The following is a 26,290-nucleotide window of genomic DNA, read 5'->3' as shown; positions in this document are numbered from 1 at the left end:
TGCACGTCCAGGCTATTTATCAATTGTGGAAAATCATACGTACACAGTTTTTTCAGACGCCTCTGTTTCGGTTCAGAACTGTAAAACGAGAACGTGACTTTTCGTTGTATCATTTTAGAGGAAGAATCAAACTGTTTTCTTCGAAGCTCAAAATTATAGCCGTGTTAACGAAAAAAACGAAGCAAGAGCACTGCTACTTCAGAGCCATCTTCCGGTATACCGACGAACTTCTATCGTACTTTCACGGCCGACTCGACGTGTTTTCAAGTCGGCCGTGGTACTTTCCGAGAAGTTCGCGCTACAACCACCGTTTTCAGAGCACCTCAAGAGAAAACACGCTTTTCTCTTTCTTTCTTTCTTCCTTTTCTTAATAAAATAAATAAAAGTGCAAGTACCTTTTTTGTAAGGATATTAATATTAACACGTTATTTTACAGTAAACGTATTGTTTTGCTCAGCGAGTAGTTCAAATCAAATTTACACTTTGTTTATGTACGTGTACTATTTTTCGAAGACTTTATGTCCCTATATAGTCACACTAGGGGCGGATCCAGGGGGGATGGCGATCGCCCTCCCCCCAGAAGAGGAAACTTTCTTATTTTATATATATAAATAATCGAATCCATAAAAAGTTCGGAGCTCTTAAAAGTAGCTCTAAGTAGCAGTATTACTACCGACCGCCCCACCCAGAAGTCCGTCCTGGACCCGCCCACACACAAACAACAGACCCAACAGTTGGAAATGGTAGGCTAGCCAAACAAATCAACGTTGGTTCCACGTTATAATCGCACTTTTCAAATAGTTGACACGTAACTAGTGATGTAAAAATTTCCGGAAATTTTGAACCTGCTTGTAAGAAAACGGTTTTTTTTCTGGTTTCTTTCCGGAAAAATTGGGAAAATAACAAAAATCTTTGTATTAGGACAGTTTTACATGTAATGGAACCGTTTCTTTTACAACGCATGAAAAAAGTAAGTTGAGAAATTTTAATATTGTGAATATTTAAAAAAGAAACATTCGAAAATAAAACTGTTGTAATTATTCTTGAAAATTAATAGTTTGTACTCATCTCCTTTATGTGCCTTTTAGTCGTTTACTCCTGGTTGTGCATTAATTACAGAACTTTTACAATTGTATACCCATTTACCATCATGAAGCGATTCTGATGCAACAAATAGGGCTCTTGAATGAAACCGTTTTTAATGTGCTCTTTGCTCTGGTGAAATTTTGTTAATTTTAACCGTTACTTCTTAAAAGAAAGAGAGGAATAGGGAAATTTCAATAATACTAATGCACAAATACATACATGTTGACATTTTTTTTATCGAGATCAGTCTGGTGGTTCAAGAGTTGTGAAGTTACAAATATAGTCACTTTCATTTTAATATATATATAGATAATTTGTCGCCCTAGGAAATAGGTATTTGCCTACATATAAAATTTTGTACATAGAGTTTATATTAAGGTCTGTATTTGAATATTAAATAAAACTCACGGATTTCATTTGGGTCTAGAATTTCTAACTAAGATCCGATTTTCATGCGGTTTGTGGCAAATGATCAAGTAAGGATGGGAAATTTATGGGGCTATTTTTACTGGTTTAAATTCATCCGGGGTAATATCGGCTACGCCTAGTGTTTTAAAGGGCTAGGAAAAAACGAAAATTTTGGGTAAAAAACAGTTTTTTACTGTTTTTTCCTGAGCTTGGGAAAAACGGAAAAATTGGGAAAAATTGAAATTTTCGAATATTTTACATGATGCTTTTAAAATTAGAACTATTTTATATTTACTAGTTTACAGTTAACATCATTGAGTAGTTATGTTTCTTGTATTAGAATAGGGAAGTTTTGTGGCAACAAATAAATTTGCACCACTCTATTGAAGTTAGCACCGTGCTAGAATAGAGTTATGGCTACAAAAGATACTAAAATATAACCTTAGTTAGATTAATTAATACAGACGCATGTAAATTATCTTAAGTAATCTTATAAAGTTAACGTTTTGTGGTAGGGAAGTGTTAAAATAACAGGGACAGAATCATTTTAGTTAATACCAGTATATTAAAATCAAATACATATTTTACGGAGATCCGTCTCTTCCTTGTGCTGTGTAAAATTTTTTGAAATTTTGAACCCATTAGGAAAAATCTTTTGTTCGGAAATATTGGCAAAACCCGGAAAATATAATTTAAAAACTATTTCTCCGCCTGATGCTAATCTTATATGCTGTAACGTGTCTGCAGCATATATATATTTCGCTAGCAGGAAAAATACTTAAATCAGCGGCTTTTAATTTTACTTTTTACTTTCTGATTTGAGATTTAAAAAAAATCCCTCTTTCTTCGTATATACTTCTTGAATAACTCAAAAAGAGAGATGATCTTATTTACATATGCACACATACTCCGCACAAGTGCATAAATTTGAGCAGCGACAAATATATTAAAGAACTTAAGATGTGAAACTTCCGTTCCTTATTATTAAAGTGTAGCAGAATACCTGTTCTTCGCACGGGGAGAATACGTTTCATTTTGGGTATAAAGAGCACCAAATCTGTCACCAATGAACTCAGGGACCCCGAAAACTATGAATTTTACACTTGTATAGTCATTCTCAATTACTTCTACATGTCGCCCTCCCCCTCTAGGAGTACTAATGGGGGCTGAATTTGGATTTAAACTTCATCGCAAGTGTCACTGTTCATCTCAGCCACCCCGAAAACTATGGATTCGATATTAATATCGGCCATTTTTGATCATTTTTATATATCCACCCCTTCTCCCTCCCCAAGTTGCGACGCTGAATTTGGATTTAAACAGCATCGGAAGTGTTAATGTTCATCTCAGGACCACCAAACAATGGATTCGACACTAATATCGGTCATTTTTAGTCATTTTTATACATCTCCGTTGGGCCGTTGTATCGGGAATTGCGCTGTACAATTCTGTGCTACTTTGTGAATATAATCAGGATACAGTGAGAATAGTGTATTCTTTGGAGCAACATGAGTTTATCTTTAAAAGTTTTTGGCAAACGGAATCTGTTGTTGCTTCTCGAAGGTCATTTAGAAACAAATTTGCCTCACGTTCTGCCCCATGGTCGCTACTGAATAAATTGGAAGAAAAAGGATCGCTTCTGAGTGAGACGGAAGCATCGGACCCTGTAGGTAGCTCTTGTGGAAAATCTCATTTATCGACTCCTTGGGTCGCCCAAGAAATATCTCGGTTGTTTGTCGCAAGAAATCGGTTGTAACTATTCAACATGGGATTTTTGGGTGTTACCGCTAACACTTAATTTGTATTCTCACTAACACTTAATTTGTATCCTGCAATTTCGCTTAAAAATCCAAAACCTCATTCCAATTGCAAGGTACACTGGCGAATATTTGCTGTTTTTCTTGAGGCGTGGCCGATATTACCCCGGATAAATTTAAACCAGTAAACATAGTCCAATACATCTCCAATCCTAACTTGATCACTTGCCACAAACCTCATGGAAATCGGGCCTTAGTTAGAAATTCTAAATCCAAATGAAATTAGTGAGTTTTAAAAGAATCACTCTGTATAATTACTATTATTTAATATTCAAATACAGACTTTAATATAAACTCTATGTACAACATTTTGTATGTAGGCAAATACCTGTTTTGTAGGGCGACAACTTATCTATATATATTTAAATGAAAGTGACTATACTTGTAACTTAACAACTCTTGACCACCAGACGGATCTCGATAAAAATTTTCAACATAGAAGGTAAATGCCTGAGATAAGCACTTTAAAGGTGCAACTTGGAGGAAGGAAGTGCGGATATATATTGAAATGACCGATATTAGTGTCGAACCCATAGTTTTCGGGGTTGCTGACATGAACATTGACATTTCCGATGAAGCTTAAATTCAAATTCAGCACTGCAACTTGGGGAAAGGGATATATATAAAAATGATCGAAAATGACTGATATTAGTGTCGAATCCATAATTTTTGTGGTCACTGAAATAAGCAGTGATACTTCTAAGCCGTTTAAATTCAAATCAGCGCCTTTCCTGGGGCGGGGGAGAGGGTATATATATACAAATAATTTAAAATGATTGATAATAGTGCTGAGTCCATAGACTTTGTAGTTGCTCTGATGAACAGTAACACTTCCGATGCCGTTTAAATCCAAATTCAGGCCTGCAACTTGGGTAGGAAGATATATATATATAATGACTGAAAATGGACGATATTAGTGTCAAATCCATAGATTTCGATGTCGCTGAGATGAGAAGTGACATTTCTGAGGCCGTTTAAATCCAAATTCATCCCCGCAACTTGGGGGTGGTGAGATATATATAAATATGATCGAAAATGACCTATATTAGTGTCGAATCCATAGTTTCTTGGGTCCTGAGATGAACACTAACATTTCCGATGCTGTCTAAATCCAAATTCAGCCTCGCTACTTGGGGGGGGGAGAAGGGGTGGATATATAAAAATCATCGAATATGGCCAATATTAGTATCGAATCCATAGTTTTCAGGGTGGATGAGATGAACAGTGACACTTTCGATGCCGTTTAAATCCAATTTCAACCCCCATTAGTACACTGTTAAAAATGGTTTCTTAAATTCGAGAAAATATTCCTCGTATTTGAGAACATCCGTTTCTTATCTGTGCACCGAGTAATACATTCTTAAAAATGAGATCTCGATTTTCTCAAATCATTTTGAGAAATAATGACTCAAATGCGAGGAATTATGTCTCATTTCTGAGGGTGCAAATGCTTTCTCAAATTTGAGAAAAAATGTATTTTTTCTTAAAATTGAGAAAGTAACATTTGAGGAAACGAGACGTATAACCCCAATTTTGAGAAACACATTTCTCAAAAAGATTTGAGAAATATCTCCCTCAAAAGCGAGAAACGGTGCACAGAAACAGGGTTCTCAAATACGAGAAGACGGAAAAGGATATAAACAAAATATAAACCTGCAAAAAAATTCAAACTATTAGTACACCCAGAATTTATATTAAATAAACACCTACAGTTATAGATATTTTTTTTAAAACATAACATTTTAATCTTCACTTCAACTCAAGAAAATTCCACGAATACCACGATGACTTGTATTTTAGGTGCGTTACTTATTCCTACTGCATCAGACAATTGAACATTTTTCTTTTCATCACTGTCCACTTTCTCAAGACTTTTCTTTTTCATCGGCGTGGTTTACTCAAGATTGTCCCGTTTGATCCAACATTATACCAACTTCTTGATAATTCAGATTCAAGAATTATCCGTCTACTTCAGAATAACGGCAACAATTTCTGCTGGAGTGTAACGTCCCACGCTTATGCTACGAAGCTCAGGGAGACGTTATGATGATCATGAGCGAAAATGCTGTAATGAAGAAAGTGAGGGAATCCCGAGCAAACATACATAATATGTTTACTCACATTGCCCACTTGACGGAGGTCGAATCAAACTAGGGAACCCATGCATCGGAGTTTAGTTCTACCACTGAGTCATCGCAGTCCAATATGCCTACTTCTTTACCATAAAAAAGTTACCTACGTGAGAAACACCGTGTTCGTGGGTTTTTTCAGGGTTCTTCAGTTTCCTCCTACAAGAAACGCACGCAGGAATTTATTTCGGAGATGCTCCGAGTTCAATACGAGGACAAATTGTATTAAAACATGTAAAATTGCACCTAAAATTAGATAAAATTTACATAAAAGTAGCAATTTCGGGGAAGTTCCGGAGCTCCAGGACTCACCCCCTACCTTCCACCTTCTTCATTACGGCAGGGGAATGCGACAGTTTGTGCCCCTCATAAATGTGCTGAAACTCCACTGCTAGGATTCAATTCAGATTGGAAGCAAGGTCACAAAAACATGCAAAAACTGCCAAGAAACGTACGTCCACATTTTCATTACACCATTATTATCCATCTCTATCACTGTCTCTCTTAGCCTTGGAGCACAATTCTGGGACGTTGGGTTAAAAAAATAAATGAAATCTTTGAGTTTTACTTCCCACAGTTGTGTTGGATAGGCTAAAGGAGACGATTATGATGGGAATGAAAAAAATAGTGGAATGAAGAAAGTGATAAGAAATGGGAGAACCCCGAGAAAACCCATGCACACTGTGTTTATCCACCAGAAAGCCCACTTGCCGCGAGCTGGGAATCCTGGGATCAAACCAAGGGCCTCATCGCACCAGAGGTTAGCGCTCTACCACTGAGCTACCGCAGCCTCTACGTTAAATCAAGAGCAAATGCGTACAGTACTATGCCATAAATAACCAGCAAACGCGTGTCATTAAAACGATTACTTTTAGTGAAAGAACGGATGCTAGGTGATCAGTACAAAGTACCTTTGTATTACAATTGCATAATAATAAATCACACTTTTGTAACGCTGTTTCTAACTACACAGATGACTTATGTATTCTTTGTTTCCGTACATAAGCTATTTTGCACATTATAACGAATGACGAAGGGCGTAAAACATTGGCATGTCTCCCCGTTCTATTGTAATATAGAAAACAACGTGCCCTACGGGGCTCTAACCCGCCTTCACTTGTTATTGCTGCACTCGTTATTATGTAAATTGAGTACTGAGCTTTGATACATAAAGGAGCCAACCTGACTGCTATAGCCTATATAACCTGTATGAGGGGGAAGGGGGTCAGCGTTCTACACTACAGTACTTTTACTATATTACAGTATACTACAGTAACTTTTAGTCTATGGTAGTGTTTACAATTCACCCAAACTTACGTTCGAAAGTTGATATGTATGCTGCTCCTTGCGCTGTCACATGACGTGTATTCATACGCCACCTCAGCTGCATCACCTATTGCGTACTCATATCCATTCGCACTCTGCTACAGCTGAAATCCTTTATCTCGTTTCCTGAATAGTAATTAAGCCCTAGCAATATTACTCCCTAGTAAAACATAGTAATATTATTTCGGTAAGATTGTTATCGTTGTTTTTTAAATCATCTATGATATTGAAAATCACGCACTATTCCATTCTCATTTTTAAGAAGTGAGAAAATCTCATAAATGGGAACCTGAAAATTTGCCTTGAGCTCATAAATGAAAACACATTTGGAAACAATGAGACATTTTTCCTCAAATATGAGTAAATATTACTTATTTTGTTTTGAACATGCATTTTTCTCATTTATGAGCAAGGAAATTTTTAAGAGTGTACTCGTAAAGGGGGAGGGTGACGTAAAATTATTTGAAAATGACTGATACTAGTGTCGAATTCATAGTTTTTGGAGTCCGTAAGTTCATTGGTGACAGTTTTGGTGCCCCTTATAGGAAAAATGAAACGTATTCTCCCCATGCTAAAAACGGGTATTCAGCTAGTCTTTAATAATAACGATCGGAAGTTTCACATGTTAAATTCTGTAGCTCAAATTTACATATTTGTGCTGTGTGTGTGTATATATGTAAATAAGATCATCTTTTTTTTTTTTTTTTTTGAGTTGTTCGAAAAATATAAAAATATAATAAAGAGGGATTTTTATCAGAAATCAGAAAACTAAAAACTAAAATTAAAAGTTGTTGCCTTAAGTGTTTTTCTTGTTAGCGAAATACGTTGTACATGTGCTGTAGACATGTCACAGCATATAAAATTAGCGTCATGCGACGAAATAGTTTTTAATTATATTTTCAGGGTTTTGCTTATACTTCTGGACAAAAGATTTTTTTTCTAATGGATTCAAAATTTGCGGGAATTTTGCACAGCACCCTGCCATAAAACAGTAACTATATAAGATTACTTATGATAATTTAAATGCGTCTATATTAATTAATCTAACTAGGATTATATTTTAGTATCGTTTGTAGCCATAACTCCATTCTATCACAATGCTAGCTTTCAAGGAGTGGTGCAAATATATTTGTTGCCACAAAATTTCTCCATTCTAATACAAGAACCATAACTACTGAATGATCTTAACTGTAAACTAGTAAATATAAAATAGTTTTAATTTTAAAAGCACAATATGGTAAAATTTTCGAAAATTTCAATTTTTCCGTTTTTTGACAAGCTCGGGAAAAAACGGTTAAAAAGTGTTTTTTTTTTACCCAAATTTCCGTTGTTTTTTTTTCAGGCCTTCGCAACACTTCACGTAACCGAGGTACATACGCAGAAATTTATTTCGGGACAAGCTCAAAGCTTTGGAGGACTCCAAATTCAATATAAGGATATATATATATATATATATATATATATATATATATATATATATATATATATATATATATATATATATATATATATATATATATAAATTGTAATATACTCATAAAATTTAGGAAAGTTGGGATTTTGGGGAGGAGTTCGGACTTTTAGGACCCACTGCCTGCGTACATCCCTGACGTAACTCCATAGAAAGAACTAAAAATACGATTTACTCTTTCCACACTTCGTTTCTCATGAGCGTTATAATTGTTTTTCTCATTAATTCTTAAAATGAGGGTTACCAATATTTTCCCCACACCCTTCAATTATTTGTGTGTTTTTACTGTGGAGTCCCTCTCAACTTGGAACAATATGTGTTAGTCTTTTTTTTCTAAGAATATAGCAAATCTCGCCCAACTTAATCATGTGAGGCCGACCACGCTTCAGCGCAAAGCTTAGGCTTCACTCTATTTCTTCATGTCTCATCTGCAGCAATAAAATAGAGAAGGAAGTTTTCAGTCACTGTGATGACTACATTGTGTGTAAGTGTAAGCGTTTAAGGGAATGTTTTGTGAGGCAGGCTAACAACAGAAAGAACCACTCACAACACCGTAGGGTAACATCAAGCATCGTGATTTACGCTCTGTTGCCAAACCTCTCATTGATATCAATCAGATTCCATATTAATTTAACTAAAATTTATGTTCGGTTGTTCCTCATTCGTATACACGAATAAATGCCCGTGTTTTTAAACTCTTAGTAATAATTAGGAAGGTATGTAACTTTGTGACTACATTATAGAGCTGCCTCTAGTGGTATGTAAATTTCTAAGCTAGCAAACTAAGCTGTGAATCTTATAGAATGACTCTGGCCATCAGATCAGTGAAAAATAGCGAAAGTAGATTTATATAAGGCAACTAGGGGAACATGGGAAATTTCTAAAATAAAGCTCTGTATTTCATTAAACAATTGAAACAACATTCGGTAATAACAAAGCTTGAGTATTATGCCATAAAATATATTAGCAAACATTAGTACATTATGCTTACTGTTTAGTACTATACGCATAATTGCGACACAAATGAAATAAACCATATTATCCCAAAATTAAAGATAATATGGGTTAGAGTGTAGGGAATATGAGCAATACAAATACATTAACTAACCGTCTCGCAGTACACATAAATTCTACAATAATAAGGTTTAGAACAAAAAGTAGTGACAAGCATACTCTTATAGACAATATTAGGAACTCAATAGTACGAAAAAGGAACTTAGAAATGAAAAATATTACATGGAACTGTTGAAATTAAGAATTCTGCCTAAGGACATTGAAGACAGATAAACTTCTTCTTGGTTTCAAAATAAACATACGAAAACTGATACCATATTAAACATAGTGTACATTTGACCCACTCTTCCCCATTATGATCATCATGGAATTGCCCTTGGTACACTGAACATTGAGGGTCAGTGTTATTCTCAGAAACTTAGGAGTTCATCATCGTCTTACTTTTGTTTGTCGTTGTAGACTTCTTTCTCTTTTTCAACATCAGAAGATTTTCATCTGCTGTCAATTCTTTGGAACTGCCTACTGTACCTAAAACTTACTGTGAAATATTATATTTGTTTTACTGTATAACAGCAAATTTCCCAACTTTAAATGTGTTTCTTTTCGATCTTTTATTTACTATTTTTCACGGGACGGGACAGAACTCATACTTGCAAGGCTTACCTAATATACAACCTATTGAGCCCTGTATTTGAAACGTATCCTGTGTCGCTTTCACGAGACCTTTTGTCTCTTTACCATATTCCCGACGTAAATCCACGTACCATATTTCCCTGAATGTCTTAACTCATATTACCCCATCTTGCTATATTTTATTTAGGTTTGCAATACTGTTCACAAGCGATTCTGCAACGTGCGCCATGCCTTGCGAACAAAGGGAAATGCCTTGAGCTCTACATGTGAGTAACGAAGTTTTCGTAATTGTTTTATATGGGTACGATGGATTCGGACAATTTCTTATGTTTTATAAATGCAGGATAACAAGAGGCATTTTATGAGGCAAGCAAATCGTACATCACTTATCTTCAAATCAGTAGTATTCTCTTAAATTTCTACTTCCACGTTTCACACAACTTACAGTTGCAACCAAGACTCCAACAATGCTTTCAAACCATGCAACAAAAAATGTCATCTTGTACTTGCTGTGCTAAGAGGACGAAACCTTCTTTCCGCCCATATTCCCCCTATTTACCTTATAGGCCTACAGGGTAGTAGCGTTTTCCTCTGATACGATGGATTCTTAGTTCGATTCCAGACCATGTGAATTTGTGGTAGACAACATCATGTACATGGGTTTTCTCGAGGTTTTCCAGGTTCCTTCTACATTATTATTCTATCATTTTTATATTCATTTACTTTCCATAAGACTGTTCAACATTTTTCACTTTTTTATTTTTTACAGAAACGAAAGTAGTCGTTCTAACTGATTTTTGTCCACAGAACGCGAAAATCGCACTTAAAATTCTCTCCTGGCTCAGATTTCTGAGTAATTTAGCGTTTTGTATTTTGCATATAACGAAATAATAAACACTTTTGACCAGAGTATATACACTTGTTTATTAAAAACTAAATCCCAGTGTAACAGTTTCACCAACGTAACGTTGTCTTCATCAGACACTAACTGCTGGGTACAACAGACAGAAGTTAAGGAAGAACAGAATTGAAGAGGAAAGAAGGAAAGGAAGGAGAAAGGAGAGAAAGGAAGAGGAGGAGAACAAATGGCATGGGATAGAGAGCATCGGGGAGAAGACAGAAGTACTAAAGAACTTACTTAGAAGAGGTGGTGTGAAGACGTACAGAAAAGGAGGAAGAAGAATTTTGGAAATGATTAAAAAAGCGAAAAGTAGAACGAAGGAAATATGTGAGAAAGATGAAGGTGTAGTGTATAAAGTGACGTGTAAGGATTGTGATATGATATACATAGGGGAAACAGGGAAAAAACTTAGGGAGAGAATTAAACAACATAGGGATGATGTGAGACTTAAGAGAGAAAATAATGCCATATATAAACATGTTAAAGAAACAGGGCATGATATAGATTGGGAAGGTGTAAAGGGGCTAGAAAGGGAGAATAGACCAATGATAAGGAAATGGAAGGAAGCACGAAGGATAAAGAAAGAGAAAAGTGACAAATTAATGAACTGGACAAGTGGACTGTTAATACATGATCTATGGGATAAATTATTAGAACAAATTGAAGTGAAAAAACAAGATTAAACATATTTATATGTAATTTATATTCAATTACTTAATATTATATATAGTTTAATATTGTATATAGTTATATATAGTTTTATATATTGTTATATTTTATAGTTTATTTTTATATATATAATATACATAATATATAATATATAATATTTGTGTATATATATATTTGTATTGCTGTATTTATAATCAGTTGTATGTAGTATAGTCTGTTATTTATTTCTAATAGACATCAGAGGTAGATTAAGAGAAAATGTTTTAAGGCAATTGGTCAAGTATAAACAACAGGTGTGTCTGGAAAAGATAAACACAGGTGGGAGGGTAATTAAGTCAGGGCAGGTGGCCGGAAGATGACGCCCGGGGAAGTCTGACCCAGGTGGCTTCCCATGCACACAAGGACTTTTACTTTTAGTATAAATAACTGCGCTCTAAGATATCTCTTTCAGTTAGTGTCTGATGAAGACAACGTGATGTTGTTGAAACTGTTACACTGGGATTTAGTTTTTAATAAACAAGTAAAAAAAAGCAGTTAGTGTCTGATGAAGACAACGTTACGTTGTTGAAACTGTTACACTGGGATTTAGTTTTTAATAAACAAGTGTATATACTCTGGTCAGAAGTGTTTATTATTTCTTTAGTGAGTTCCAGAGTCGTGATGGATAGAGTTGCATGCATATAACGCTATGGGACATTATAAGTACGTGATTTATAATTATTGTTTTACACGGTACAAAGTGTCTGTAATATACCATTACAGTTGAAAGTAATGGCAATTTTTTTTTACGCACCCTGTACCTAGCAATTTTTTTTTTAATTCAATTTCGGTTTAGTTACACAATTTACTTACTCTCTTTACTTCGAATTAAATATAATAAACCCAAAGGTTTTGTTAGTAACCATATTCCCACTGTATAATATATTTATTTATATTTTGATTGAGTGTAAATCCCATTTACGGATATATAACTTGAATAGTTACAAGGTTTACCATTCTGACGTCATACCGAAACATAGTTCCGTTATTGGATATAAATTTCCTTAATTTCAGACCAATGTAGATTTTGGCCAGGTACCTAATCTTTCCCTCACCCCCTCTCACTAGTCCATAGTCACTTTCAGATCCGGTTATATCTGGATTTACCAAATTTCCATTCGCTTTGTAATTTCCGCGGCTAAAGTTTTCTTTCTGATTGGAGGAATTCTCTTACCTCTGGCTTTTTCGGCGCAATGTTATCAGAATAATTGAAGACACACTAGTAGGAGCAGCTTGTGATTTTCTTGCCACATATTTTTCGGGAAGGTCTCAAATTTTCAAGGAGAACTAAGGTAACATTTAATGTAACTTAATATTTAAAGACTGACAATGATTTAGGAGCTGACAAACTTCCATTTTTCGTCAAGTGAACTGTAAAATAAAGCAGAAATAGGAACCAGCTTTTCTGACGCCATATTGCTCATCATCCAAGCCAAAGCATAGACAGTTTATGAGAGTGATTGTCTGACCTTTTTTATTTCAAACTCAAGTAGGGATTAGGGAAATTACGACCTGTTAGTGCATGTTGTTCGTGTATTAAGTAGAAGTGACTTTTTATTATTTATTCAGTAATCGCATGTACGTAGGTTTGATAGTTGTAAAGTGAATAATAATAATGGCAGCTTAAGTTAGCTTAAAAGGGCTCCTATCCCCTTTTCCAAATTGAACCAGTTTCTAGCGGGGGAATGGGTTAGTTATTGTTCGTTTTAGGGCCTTTTCCCCTTTCAGGGGAAGGGTCCCTACATAAACTTCGTTAAGGTGCCCCCAGGGCATCAATTTTTGGCAATCATTATGTAAACAATTGGTCAGGTCAATTAGACCTAGTGTTACTTTTCTCATTTTTGACCCCTTTTAAATTAAATAGAGCCGACTGTATATATCGACGAGGGAGTAATGTATTTTAAATTTAATGTGTTAGGTTATTTTCGTCAACATGCATGTAACTAAATGGTGCATGTTTAGTTTAGTTAGTTGTCTTTATGTATAGTACTAACAGTGGTGTATGTAGTTAGTAATTTTGTGTGAGTGTGTGAATTTTCGATTTGGACAGTGTATAAATATGCTTTAATTTAGTACCATTTTTCTAACATAAATAAACCAGAGTAAATATTAAATTTCTGATTAATGAGTACAAGTATACATTTCAGTACACGGTAAATTATGCCTCCACTACAGCGCCATAGCGTCAGTTTTCGGTAGTCAATTGTTTGTTGACATTACGACATCGCATAACTTAGTGATCTAGATTGTTTGATTTTGGCCATTTATTCTCAAATTACTTCCCGTGGACATGGTTTTCGGTTCGGATGAGTATACCTTCCTATAAGATAGCATGAGATCTTACTGTACTGAAAATTTCAGTTTGCTAGGTCCAATAGTAAATGAATAATCCGCTGAAATAAAGAACACCTATTTTCTTAATAGAAGTAAAACCCATATGCTGTTACTGTTTGTTTAAAAATGTAGTATTAAATTCTTTTTCTCTCCCGTGGCTGTCGAAAATTCCATTGTTGCTTCAGTTTTATCAACAAATCAGAAATAGATTAATCATTGACAATTTAACTTTCCGTAAATACATGTATGATTTTTTTTTAAACCTGCAAAGTAAATACAATTTGGGTGCTTCGAAATAAAGAGTACGTGGTTCGATGAATGTGATCGTGTGGTGGTTTGAGCGTGATAGATTGTGATAGTTATATATATATATATTTATTACTGCGTAATGTAGATATGTGTATGGCCTGCGTGTAAAATGTACGAAATAGGGTGTTTATAAAATATTACTTCGTGCGAAAATTAGTAGATAATGAATGAACGTAATGATATGTTAATAATATGATATATAATATGAACGAGATGATGACCCCTATAGTTAAATGGATAGGCCTAGTAAATTTTATATAGTGAAAATATGAATATGTTTACGAAAAGAAAAAAAAAAAAATCTCTCGCGTTTTGACTTCCACACCAGTGCATTCATCCAACCGAGTTTGCTACTTGAATGTAAATTATAGTTGGGAATTGTGTGTTACTTTGCATTTATGTACCTCCTAACAACAGCCCCAGATCTTAAGCCTTTCAATAGATAGAGTAGCATCATGTGGGAATTACTTCTAAAGGTTGACAGAAATGATAATTAAGAAACCAACTGCTATTTCCTGTGATCATCGAAAAGTACAGGTTTCGGTCAGTTGTACCTTTAACATTCATAGCCTCTCCGAGATTTTTTTTTTGTTGCTTACCTTATTTATTTATGGTGCAGTGTTCATATAACTCAGTTCGGACTATCCGATTAAATTAACTGCTACTAAATTTAGCGTACCCGGATGTCGACCCCTAGTCCCCTTAAGTATTTTCATTTCTTTTCTTAGTTTAATTAGACGAGGGAAATTAACGACATCCCAGACGGTGGCATGTCTGCGCTGGGTAGCCATCGGTGAAATTTGGCAATAGAAGTCACCGATCCACAATTCAGTTTATTTATTTAATTTTTTTAATTTTGGCGAATTACTAATTAGGGATACCTTAGCTATTACTCTAATTTCATCCCTATTCTGGAATCTTCTAGTTTCCAAGAGGTCGGATGATTTTTTTTTCTTTTCTTGAAATTCTAAATTAGCGCCTTCTCTAACCTTCCGGACGATTTCCGGGAACCTGCTGGTTTGGGCCGGATACGGGGATCGGATTTCAATCTTACAACCAAACTCTTGTGGGATTGGGATCTGATGGACACAGAACTTGCATCCTTGGCAGCAGGGCGTTCCTTGAGTCTACGTATTGGAGTAGACCACCATTTTGGCATGTTAAGAATATTTTGGCTATGGATTTGTCGAGAGCGAAATTCGATTTCTGTCTTTGTAGCGTTAGTTATTTCCCACTTAAGTCTTTGGCGCCACTATTTCTTCGTCTTCCTTCTTCTCTATCTCTCTCTGTCTTCATTACTTCGAGATTTTTTTTTTTTACTTTTTCAACCTCCCCCCCCCCCCGGTTTCTGAAACTCATAAAACATACAATATTCCATATTACTTATTTCGATCGTATGTACTAACTGAGACATCGAGGGATGCAATTCGTGGAGGTATTGCAGCACATCTCGGGACCATTTTCGCGATATTCAATCCACCACTGGAGAAATTGATGGGAAGGTACACTATGCCTTCGGATTCCTAGAAACATTTGTTATTCATGGATCATACAAATTATATCCATTGACAACTGATTTCTGGTTTTTATTTCTATTGATTGGTCATATAGTGTGTATGTATTAGTAGTCTGGGCCCACTAGTTTCCAATAACATTGATTTTTTTTTATATACATCTATATATGTGCTTACATAGTTTTAAAAGTTACGTGCCTGCTCAATTTGTTACATTTCCACCTATTATGTCACTAAATAACACCAACTATTTTATATATATATATATATATGCGGATCTTTAGTAAATTGAAAATGATTATTGATTATCGGGTTTATACATAGAAAGTACAATGTTGCAACCTTATGAGAGAAAAAAGTGAATTTTGATAGTCAGGGTTTTTGTTTTGTCTTTGAGCCAATAAAATATAAATATTTATAAAATATGAATACTTGTCGAATATGAACGGTTATGTAGAATTTAAACGTCGACGAAATACTACGATGGATATTAAAGTGAAATTTATTGTATTGAATAATATGAATATATATATATATATGAGTATGCATGTAATGGGCTCGGTATTTACCCTGGTTTTGTTTAGGTTGCCATAGGTTTTTGACACCCGACCTTTACCAACTATTTGTGACATATAGTGTTACCGCGTATATTGTAATAAATTACATTTTGTTGAGTGATTACTGATGTCTGTAACTATTAAAGTTGAATATAATGTTAAATACCGCATGTAAGTAAAACGAGTAGCAGGTCGTAAGATAAGTAAAATAACCCTAATCCTCATCCAAATTTATTCGCAAGATCAAAGTGAAATTAATAACCTACGAAACAGTGTGCCCCACCAACGAATCTTCTATCAGTAGACTCTGAAACAAATCCTTCCCCTACGATCGGACACCAAACTATTCAGTATCTAGAATTTTTGACTACAAGATCTATACTAGGGAAAAATTTAGTGATCTTAAATTCAACGAACTAAAATCTGTTTAATAAGTTAATGCGAATACCGGAATATGGAAATATGTTCCCAATATCTGTGACTGGATTTGATAAGTTTTCCTTAATATTGACAAACTTTGAAATTTTATATTGAGTGCGTCGAGTGACGAAATGAGAAATATAAATATATATGTGATATGAAGCGACTATTTGTCTATAGCTAAAACAAAAACAATTAAACACTCTCATGGACACAAACCACAGTGCGAAAAGAGAGTTGGAAAAAGGAGCTATTATCGATGTGAGAACAAAGACTCATAAAATCGTCGAAATGTCTCCTCTTGGGACAGAGACCTAATAAAATGTTACTAAAGTGTTTTTCTTTTTTAAGAATGATTAACCAATTATATATATATATATATTTTTTTTTTATTTTTCCTTTCTTTTTCCGCAACGATATATATAGATTCATTACACTGAATCCTAAATGTATTGATCTTTGAATTTTTTTTTATTTTTTGTCTTTCATTTTTTTCTTTTCCTTTTGTCAAATTCTCTTTTATGTAATGCAACTTTTAATATATATATAGGAAGAGAAATGTGTTATTTGGTCTTGATAAAATTAGCGAATTTCTATGCATGTTAATGAAACATTCTTTCCATGTATTAAATTTTTTCCCTGTTATGTCCAACTAATTTTGCTTTTATTGAAATGTAATAAATGTATATAGTAATGTAGTTAGGTTAGTTTAATTTAATTAAATACAACCCGAAGTATACATTGTCCTGTATGAATGTGTGTGTGAGTGAAATGTAGGTTTAGTATTAAGTGCATCCATTATTTTGACATATATGTGTGATTTAATATAATTAATGGTAGTTATCAATTAAACTCATTGAATGTTAATACTAACTTAAGTTGGCTCTATGAAGGAAGTAAAAAGGACTGAAGTAGCCTGAACGAATGATCAGCATGGGAGAACTGTGAGAGTCAAAATTTTCTACGAATATGTAATACTCTGAATTTTTTTTTTTTTTTCCTTTGTGGTCGATTCTAACATGCCATCAACTTCGTCTTTTATTTTTCAAATATTGGATATTAGTCTAGAACTTCTGGAAATATTGAATAAACTGTAAACTTAAACTTTCTCATCTATCTCAGATCTAGATCGGGATAATTTGGTAGTTAGGGTTAAATGGATCTAGATCGGGGATGTATGGGTTAACATGTGTCTACCGTTGATCACGTTAATACCAGATATTCAACTAATAGCTATTGGAAATGATCACAATTAGATAATTATTCGCTTTCCTTTACCATATTCCTTAAAATATCTAGTAACAGTTTTCCCTTTATCACCTTCTTACTTTACATCTTTCCTCTTCTATCTTCTTTCTTTTCTTCATCTTCTTCTTCTATTTTTTTTTAATAAAACTGGAAGGGGGGTCGTGACTGGGAATTCTATATGTAATAAACACGGTCATGTATTTATTTATTTTACTTTATTTTCTTTAGAAGTCCGAAAAAAAAAGTTTTCTCGTTTCGATCGAACCTAGTATGTTCGAAATTAAGAAATGGAAATTATATTCCAATGTAATTAGGCATAAGCTGATAGCTTCATGAACATCCCCACCAGGGGTGAAGGGTTCCCACTCACGACTTATTTCTGTGCATCACCTTTGTTGCAGATTTTTTTTTTCTCAATCAGTTGTAGATTGACGCGCAGCGACAGGATTCGTTGTTATGGCAACAGTGGTTGCTGTGGCAACGGCCCCATAAGCCAGTTTTAGAATGGCGACACGTGACAAGACTGTTGCCATGGTAACGCATGTTTACTGTGGTAACGGATCTGAAAATGCTTATTGAATAATACCAGTTATCATGCCAATCAGTTTGAATTGGTGAACCGCGATAAGAATGGTTGTTATGGCAACGTTTGTTTCCATGGCAACGGATCTCAGTTTAAATGGCGACCGATAGATTTGAAATTTTTGTTAAGAATGTCAAAGAGTGAGGTTGAAGGCATGTTGAATTGATTATAACATTGAAATTAATAAGAGAAATTTTATAGTCAAATGAAATAAGTAGAGTCGTTGGCTACTTTGTCATTTTTGTTTCCTTTTCTAAGGGGGAAAAAGAGAAGGAGTGTCAAAATTTTTTCTAAAATTAGAATTAAACGCTAGAAGGGTTTCAAGGAAGGAAAGAGAATGGGAGTCCTTTAAGTCATGAATAATACTTGTCTGGATAGTAAATAAGTATTTTATAGTATATGTGTATTTTTGATATATATCCTGTCTTTTGTAAAGTGTAAAGTGTCTCAAAGCTATGGCAACAAAAAAGGTTGTGGTGTCACAGGGCGAGTGTGAAGTCACGTGCACTCAATGCACATTAGATGAAAGAGAGAAAAGATCTCGCGCCCCGCGGAGACTTATAAGATGTACCGGTTGTGGACTAAAATGGATCCACTTTGCTTGTTCCAATTTGGACGATACTGCTGAAAATGCAGAAAAAGTTCAAACCGGCGAAATAGAAAAATATTGTGAGGACTGTGAAAAGGACCGAGGCCAAATATCTCCAGCGGAGATATCTGACCTCGACGATGAGGAAAAGATTGAAAATCAAAGTGATTCTCGGGATCAGACGGCAAACCCGAAGGAAGGAATGTCATCTGGAGGGTCTGACACGTCTGCATTAATTCGCCAGATGATGGAAATGATGCATGAAAAATTTTCTAATATGAACGAAAAATTTTCTAACATGGAACAAAATAATACAGAAATGAGGCGTGAGATAAATCAGAATAGTGAAAACTTAAGGCGTGAGATAAATGAGAAGTTTGATACCTCGAAACGAGAGACCGACGCTCGATTCGAGGTATTAAACAACAAATTTGACCAGATTTGTTTAGACTTTGCTTCTTCGATTAGTAAATTGAAAGAACAAACGTCTACTGAACTGGAGCAGGTTAGATACCAGGCCCAACAGTCTACCGAGCAGCTCAGAGACGAAACAAATGAGAAACTAAACGAAATAGATGTAAGGTTTGAGGGTACAAACAAAAGATTTGGTGATATCGAACGAAAGGTTGAACAGCAGCAGGCTGAAATAAGTAGATTGAATGTTGTAGTATCCGACCTATCAATAGAATCTAAACTAGAGTCGGTTGACCAAAGAATTAGTCGAATTCAAACCGAAGTAGACAGTATTAAGGGGAATATTACTAAATTGCAAATCGCCAAGTCTGATATCTCCTATCCTTTTCCTGATGGCGATTCTCCAGGGAAAATTTTCCCAGAAACAAGTAACGTCCTCCCGGGTAAGAGTCAAGTGTTGCCTGATGCACGGGACACAGCAATGTATTGCCCCCCGCATCAGCCAACCTCGAAATCATGGTTGAGTAATTTTGATGTACCGATGCAGTCGAGTGTTGTGACTACAACAGTCACTAGCGTAAATGCTCACTCTACCTTTGGAATGGTACAATCGTACAGCGTGCTGCCAGGAGGGGAAAGGAGATGTGCCGGACCGTCGGTTACTACCGTGGTGGGTCCTAAGTTTGAACCTTACATGGTCAACACAAATTACAAAACCTCTCTTGGTCATATGGGAGCGTTCAGTTCAGTGACCACTCCGTCGGTGGCAAATCCGGTGACAACCCCAACTGCTCAGGATAACGCGTTGATTCCACTGGATTATTTTCCTGCCCCGTATAGTATGAGCTCTAAAGTTTCCCTCCGGGATATTGAACGTTTTCCCACTTTCGATGGGAACATTACTAACGGGTTACCTCGAGTTTTCCTGCGGAGACTGCAGCAATATTTAGACATGTATAAACTTACTGATGGGGAACGCCTGCAGATAGTTGAAAAATGTTTGATCGCCGCTTCGGGCGCATGGTTTGCTTCGGTTAAATACCAAATCCGAACGTTTAGTGATTTTTTTGATTCTTTTTAAAGAAGAATATTGTAATGAGCACATCGAACGGCTCCAAAAGAGAAACTTACAATCACTCCGGTATGATCGCTCCAAGTATGGGTCCCTCTTGGACTATGCTTGGAAAATTATCGAACTATATTATCAGATAGCTGAACATCCCTCTCAGGCTGAACTTGTAGATATTATAGTTAACGCTCTTCCACCCGATGAGTCCCGGGCCATAGCGTCCCACTTGTGCCAAACGGTGCGAGAAGTCACCTCACGTTTAGCTGCCTTGTGCGGTAAGGAAGTTGGTGGTCCACCAAAACGATACTTCGCCCGACAGGCAAAGATTCTAAAACCGACGAAGACGAAGGTAACGGCAAGTTGCCAGACAGATTTCCTGAGTTATACCCAAGCTGGATCTCGTTATCCTAGTGGGTATGGCTCAGAAAACAACAATAATGGCCGGCGACTATTTAGGAATCGGCCCATGTTCAACAATCGCCGGAGTTATCGTCCCTATGACCGTACCAACATGGAATCGAACCCGGGTAGGGGCGATAACACCAGGAGGAATTTTAACAGGGCGTACGGAAGAAGGGAGAACGGTAATAGTCAGAATAATAGTAACAATAATGTAAATCGACCCCAGAATTCAGTCCCTTCGCAGGTGCGTGGTAACGGTGAGCCTAGAACAATATTAAATGGGAGTGATAGACGGGAAACTGCGGCCTAATGTCATCAGATATACTAGTCGACGGCTGAAGCCTTACGAATTGTTTCTATCGATTTCTCAGTTAGAACTTCTGTCCGCTCTATTGCTATATGAACACTGCTGAAAAAAAAAAAGTATCGGAACTCACAATTTTCGAAATTTAAAGATTTTCAATTGTACAGAAGATAAACGTAATGAATTACTCGCGCAATACTCCAAGTAGATATAATATACTGTCCTAGAGTGACTGGTAACGTTTGAATGGGATGAATGAGTGTGTTAACTTAACAAAGCATCATTAGTTGGTATTCCCAATTAGCAAAATTTTGTTATTCTAACAAAATTTTGTTAATGGGCCGGGGAAAACTGTAATATACCATTACAGTTGAAAGTAATGGCAATTTTTTTTTACGCACCCTGTACCTAGCAATTTTTTTTTTTAATTCAATTTCGGTTTAGTTACACAATTTACTTACTCTCTTTACTTCGAATTAAATATAATAAACCCAAAGGTTTTGTTAGTAACCATATTCCCACTGTATAATATATTTATTTATATTTTGATTGAGTGTAAATCCCATTTACGGATATATAACTTGAATAGTTACAAGGTTTACCATTCTGACGTCATACCGAAACATAGTTCCGTTATTGGATATAAATTTCCTTAATTTCAGACCAATGTAGATTTTGGCCAGGTACCTAATCTTTCCCTCACCCCCTCTCACTAGTCCATAGTCACTTTCAGATCCGGTTATATCTGGATTTACCAAATTTCCATTCGCTTTGTAATTTCCGCGGCTAAAGTTTTCTTTCTGATTGGAGGAATTCTCTTACCTCTGGCTTTTTCGGCGCAATGTTATCAGAATAATTGAAGACACACTAGTAGGAGCAGCTTGTGATTTTCTTGCCACATATTTTTCGGGAAGGTCTCAAATTTTCAAGGAGAACTAAGGTAACATTTAATGTAACTTAATATTTAAAGACTGACAATGATTTAGGAGCTGACAAACTTCCATTTTTCGTCAAGTGAACTGTAAAATAAAGCAGAAATAGGAACCAGCTTTTCTGACGCCATATTGCTCATCATCCAAGCCAAAGCATAGACAGTTTATGAGAGTGATTGTCTGACCTTTTTTATTTCAAACTCAAGTAGGGATTAGGGAAATTACGACCTGTTAGTGCATGTTGTTCGTGTATTAAGTAGAAGTGACTTTTTATTATTTATTCAGTAATCGCATGTACGTAGGTTTGATAGTTGTAAAGTGAATAATAATAATGGCAGCTTAAGTTAGCTTAAAAGGGCTCCTATCCCCTTTTCCAAATTGAACCAGTTTCTAGCGGGGGAATGGGTTAGTTATTGTTCGTTTTAGGGCCTTTTCCCCTTTCAGGGGAAGGGTCCCTACATAAACTTCGTTAAGGTGCCCCCAGGGCATCAATTTTTGGCAATCATTATGTAAACAATTGGTCAGGTCAATTAGACCTAGTGTTACTTTTCTCATTTTTGACCCCTTTTAAATTAAATAGAGCCGACTGTATATATCGACGAGGGAGTAATGTATTTTAAATTTAATGTGTTAGGTTATTTTCGTCAACATGCATGTAACTAAATGGTGCATGTTTAGTTTAGTTAGTTGTCTTTATGTATAGTACTAACAGTGGTGTATGTAGTTAGTAATTTTGTGTGAGTGTGTGAATTTTCGATTTGGACAGTGTATAAATATGCTTTAATTTAGTACCATTTTTCTAACATAAATAAACCAGAGTAAATATTAAATTTCTGATTAATGAGTACAAGTATACATTTCAGTACACGGTAAATTATGCCTCCACTACAGCGCCATAGCGTCAGTTTTCGGTAGTCAATTGTTTGTTGACATTACGACATCGCATAACTTAGTGATCTAGATTGTTTGATTTTGGCCATTTATTCTCAAATTACTTCCCGTGGACATGGTTTTCGGTTCGGATGAGTATACCTTCCTATAAGATAGCATGAGATCTTACTGTACTGAAAATTTCAGTTTGCTAGGTCCAATAGTAAATGAATAATCCGCTGAAATAAAGAACACCTATTTTCTTAATAGAAGTAAAACCCATATGCTGTTACTGTTTGTTTAAAAATGTAGTATTAAATTCTTTTTCTCTCCCGTGGCTGTCGAAAATTCCATTGTTGCTTCAGTTTTATCAACAAATCAGAAATAGATTAATCATTGACAATTTAACTTTCCGTAAATACATGTATGATTTTTTTTTAAACCTGCAAAGTAAATACAATTTGGGTGCTTCGAAATAAAGAGTACGTGGTTCGATGAATGTGATCGTGTGGTGGTTTGAGCGTGATAGATTGTGATAGTTATATATATATATATTTATTACTGCGTAATGTAGATATGTGTATGGCCTGCGTGTAAAATGTACGAAATAGGGTGTTTATAAAATATTACTTCGTGCGAAAATTAGTAGATAATGAATGAACGTAATGATATGTTAATAATATGATATATAATATGAACGAGATGATGACCCCTATAGTTAAATGGATAGGCCTAGTAAATTTTATATAGTGAAAATATGAATATGTTTACGAAAAGAAAAAAAAAAAAAATCTCTCGCGTTTTGACTTCCACACCAGTGCATTCATCCAACCGAGTTTGCTACTTGAATGTAAATTATAGTTGGGAATTGTGTGTTACTTTGCATTTATGTACCTCCTAACAACAGCCCCAGATCTTAAGCCTTTCAATAGATAGAGTAGCATCATGTGGGAATTACTTCTAAAGGTTGACAGAAATGATAATTAAGAAACCAACTGCTATTTCCTGTGATCATCGAAAAGTACAGGTTTCGGTCAGTTGTACCTTTAACATTCATAGCCTCTCCGAGATTTTTTTTTTGTTGCTTACCTTATTTATTTATGGTGCAGTGTTCATATAACTCAGTTCGGACTATCCGATTAAATTAACTGCTACTAAATTTAGCGTACCCGGATGTCGACCCCTAGTCCCCTTAAGTATTTTCATTTCTTTTCTTAGTTTAATTAGACGAGGGAAATTAACGACATCCCAGACGGTGGCATGTCTGCGCTGGGTAGCCATCGGTGAAATTTGGCAATAGAAGTCACCGATCCACAATTCAGTTTATTTATTTAATTTTTTTAATTTTGGCGAATTACTAATTAGGGATACCTTAGCTATTACTCTAATTTCATCCCTATTCTGGAATCTTCTAGTTTCCAAGAGGTCGGATGATTTTTTTTTCTTTTCTTGAAATTCTAAATTAGCGCCTTCTCTAACCTTCCGGACGATTTCCGGGAACCTGCTGGTTTGGGCCGGATACGGGGATCGGATTTCAATCTTACAACCAAACTCTTGTGGGATTGGGATCTGATGGACACAGAACTTGCATCCTTGGCAGCAGGGCGTTCCTTGAGTCTACGTATTGGAGTAGACCACCATTTTGGCATGTTAAGAATATTTTGGCTATGGATTTGTCGAGAGCGAAATTCGATTTCTGTCTTTGTAGCGTTAGTTATTTCCCACTTAAGTCTTTGGCGCCACTATTTCTTCGTCTTCCTTCTTCTCTATCTCTCTCTGTCTTCATTACTTCGAGATTTTTTTTTTTTACTTTTTCAACCTCCCCCCCCCCGGTTTCTGAAACTCATAAAACATACAATATTCCATATTACTTATTTCGATCGTATGTACTAACTGAGACATCGAGGGATGCAATTCGTGGAGGTATTGCAGCACATCTCGGGACCATTTTCGCGATATTCAATCCACCACTGGAGAAATTGATGGGAAGGTACACTATGCCTTCGGATTCCTAGAAACATTTGTTATTCATGGATCATACAAATTATATCCATTGACAACTGATTTCTGGTTTTTATTTCTATTGATTGGTCATATAGTGTGTATGTATTAGTAGTCTGGGCCCACTAGTTTCCAATAACATTGATTTTTTTTTATATACATCTATATATGTGCTTACATAGTTTTAAAAGTTACGTGCCTGCTCAATTTGTTACATTTCCACCTATTATGTCACTAAATAACACCAACTATTTTATATATATATATATATGCGGATCTTTAGTAAATTGAAAATGATTATTGATTATCGGGTTTATACATAGAAAGTACAATGTTGCAACCTTATGAGAGAAAAAAGTGAATTTTGATAGTCAGGGTTTTTGTTTTGTCTTTGAGCCAATAAAATATAAATATTTATAAAATATGAATACTTGTCGAATATGAACGGTTATGTAGAATTTAAACGTCGACGAAATACTACGATGGATATTAAAGTGAAATTTATTGTATTGAATAATATGAATATATATATATATATGAGTATGCATGTAATGGGCTCGGTATTTACCCTGGTTTTGTTTAGGTTGCCATAGGTTTTTGACACCCGACCTTTACCAACTATTTGTGACATATAGTGTTACCGCGTATATTGTAATAAATTACATTTTGTTGAGTGATTACTGATGTCTGTAACTATTAAAGTTGAATATAATGTTAAATACCGCATGTAAGTAAAACGAGTAGCAGGTCGTAAGATAAGTAAAATAACCCTAATCCTCATCCAAATTTATTCGCAAGATCAAAGTGAAATTAATAACCTACGAAACAGTGTGCCCCACCAACGAATCTTCTATCAGTAGACTCTGAAACAAATCCTTCCCCTACGATCGGACACCAAACTATTCAGTATCTAGAATTTTTGACTACAAGATCTATACTAGGGAAAAATTTAGTGATCTTAAATTCAACGAACTAAAATCTGTTTAATAAGTTAATGCGAATACCGGAATATGGAAATATGTTCCCAATATCTGTGACTGGATTTGATAAGTTTTCCTTAATATTGACAAACTTTGAAATTTTATATTGAGTGCGTCGAGTGACGAAATGAGAAATATAAATATATATGTGATATGAAGCGACTATTTGTCTATAGCTAAAACAAAAACAATTAAACACTCTCATGGACACAAACCACAGTGCGAAAAGAGAGTTGGAAAAAGGAGCTATTATCGATGTGAGAACAAAGAC

Source organism: Thermobia domestica, chromosome 18 (genome assembly GCF_964235325.1).
Source record: "Thermobia domestica chromosome 18, izTheDome1.hap1.1, whole genome shotgun sequence".
Taxonomy (NCBI): domain Eukaryota; kingdom Metazoa; phylum Arthropoda; class Insecta; order Zygentoma; family Lepismatidae; genus Thermobia; species Thermobia domestica.
Note: the sequence above shows the minus strand (reverse complement) of the source record.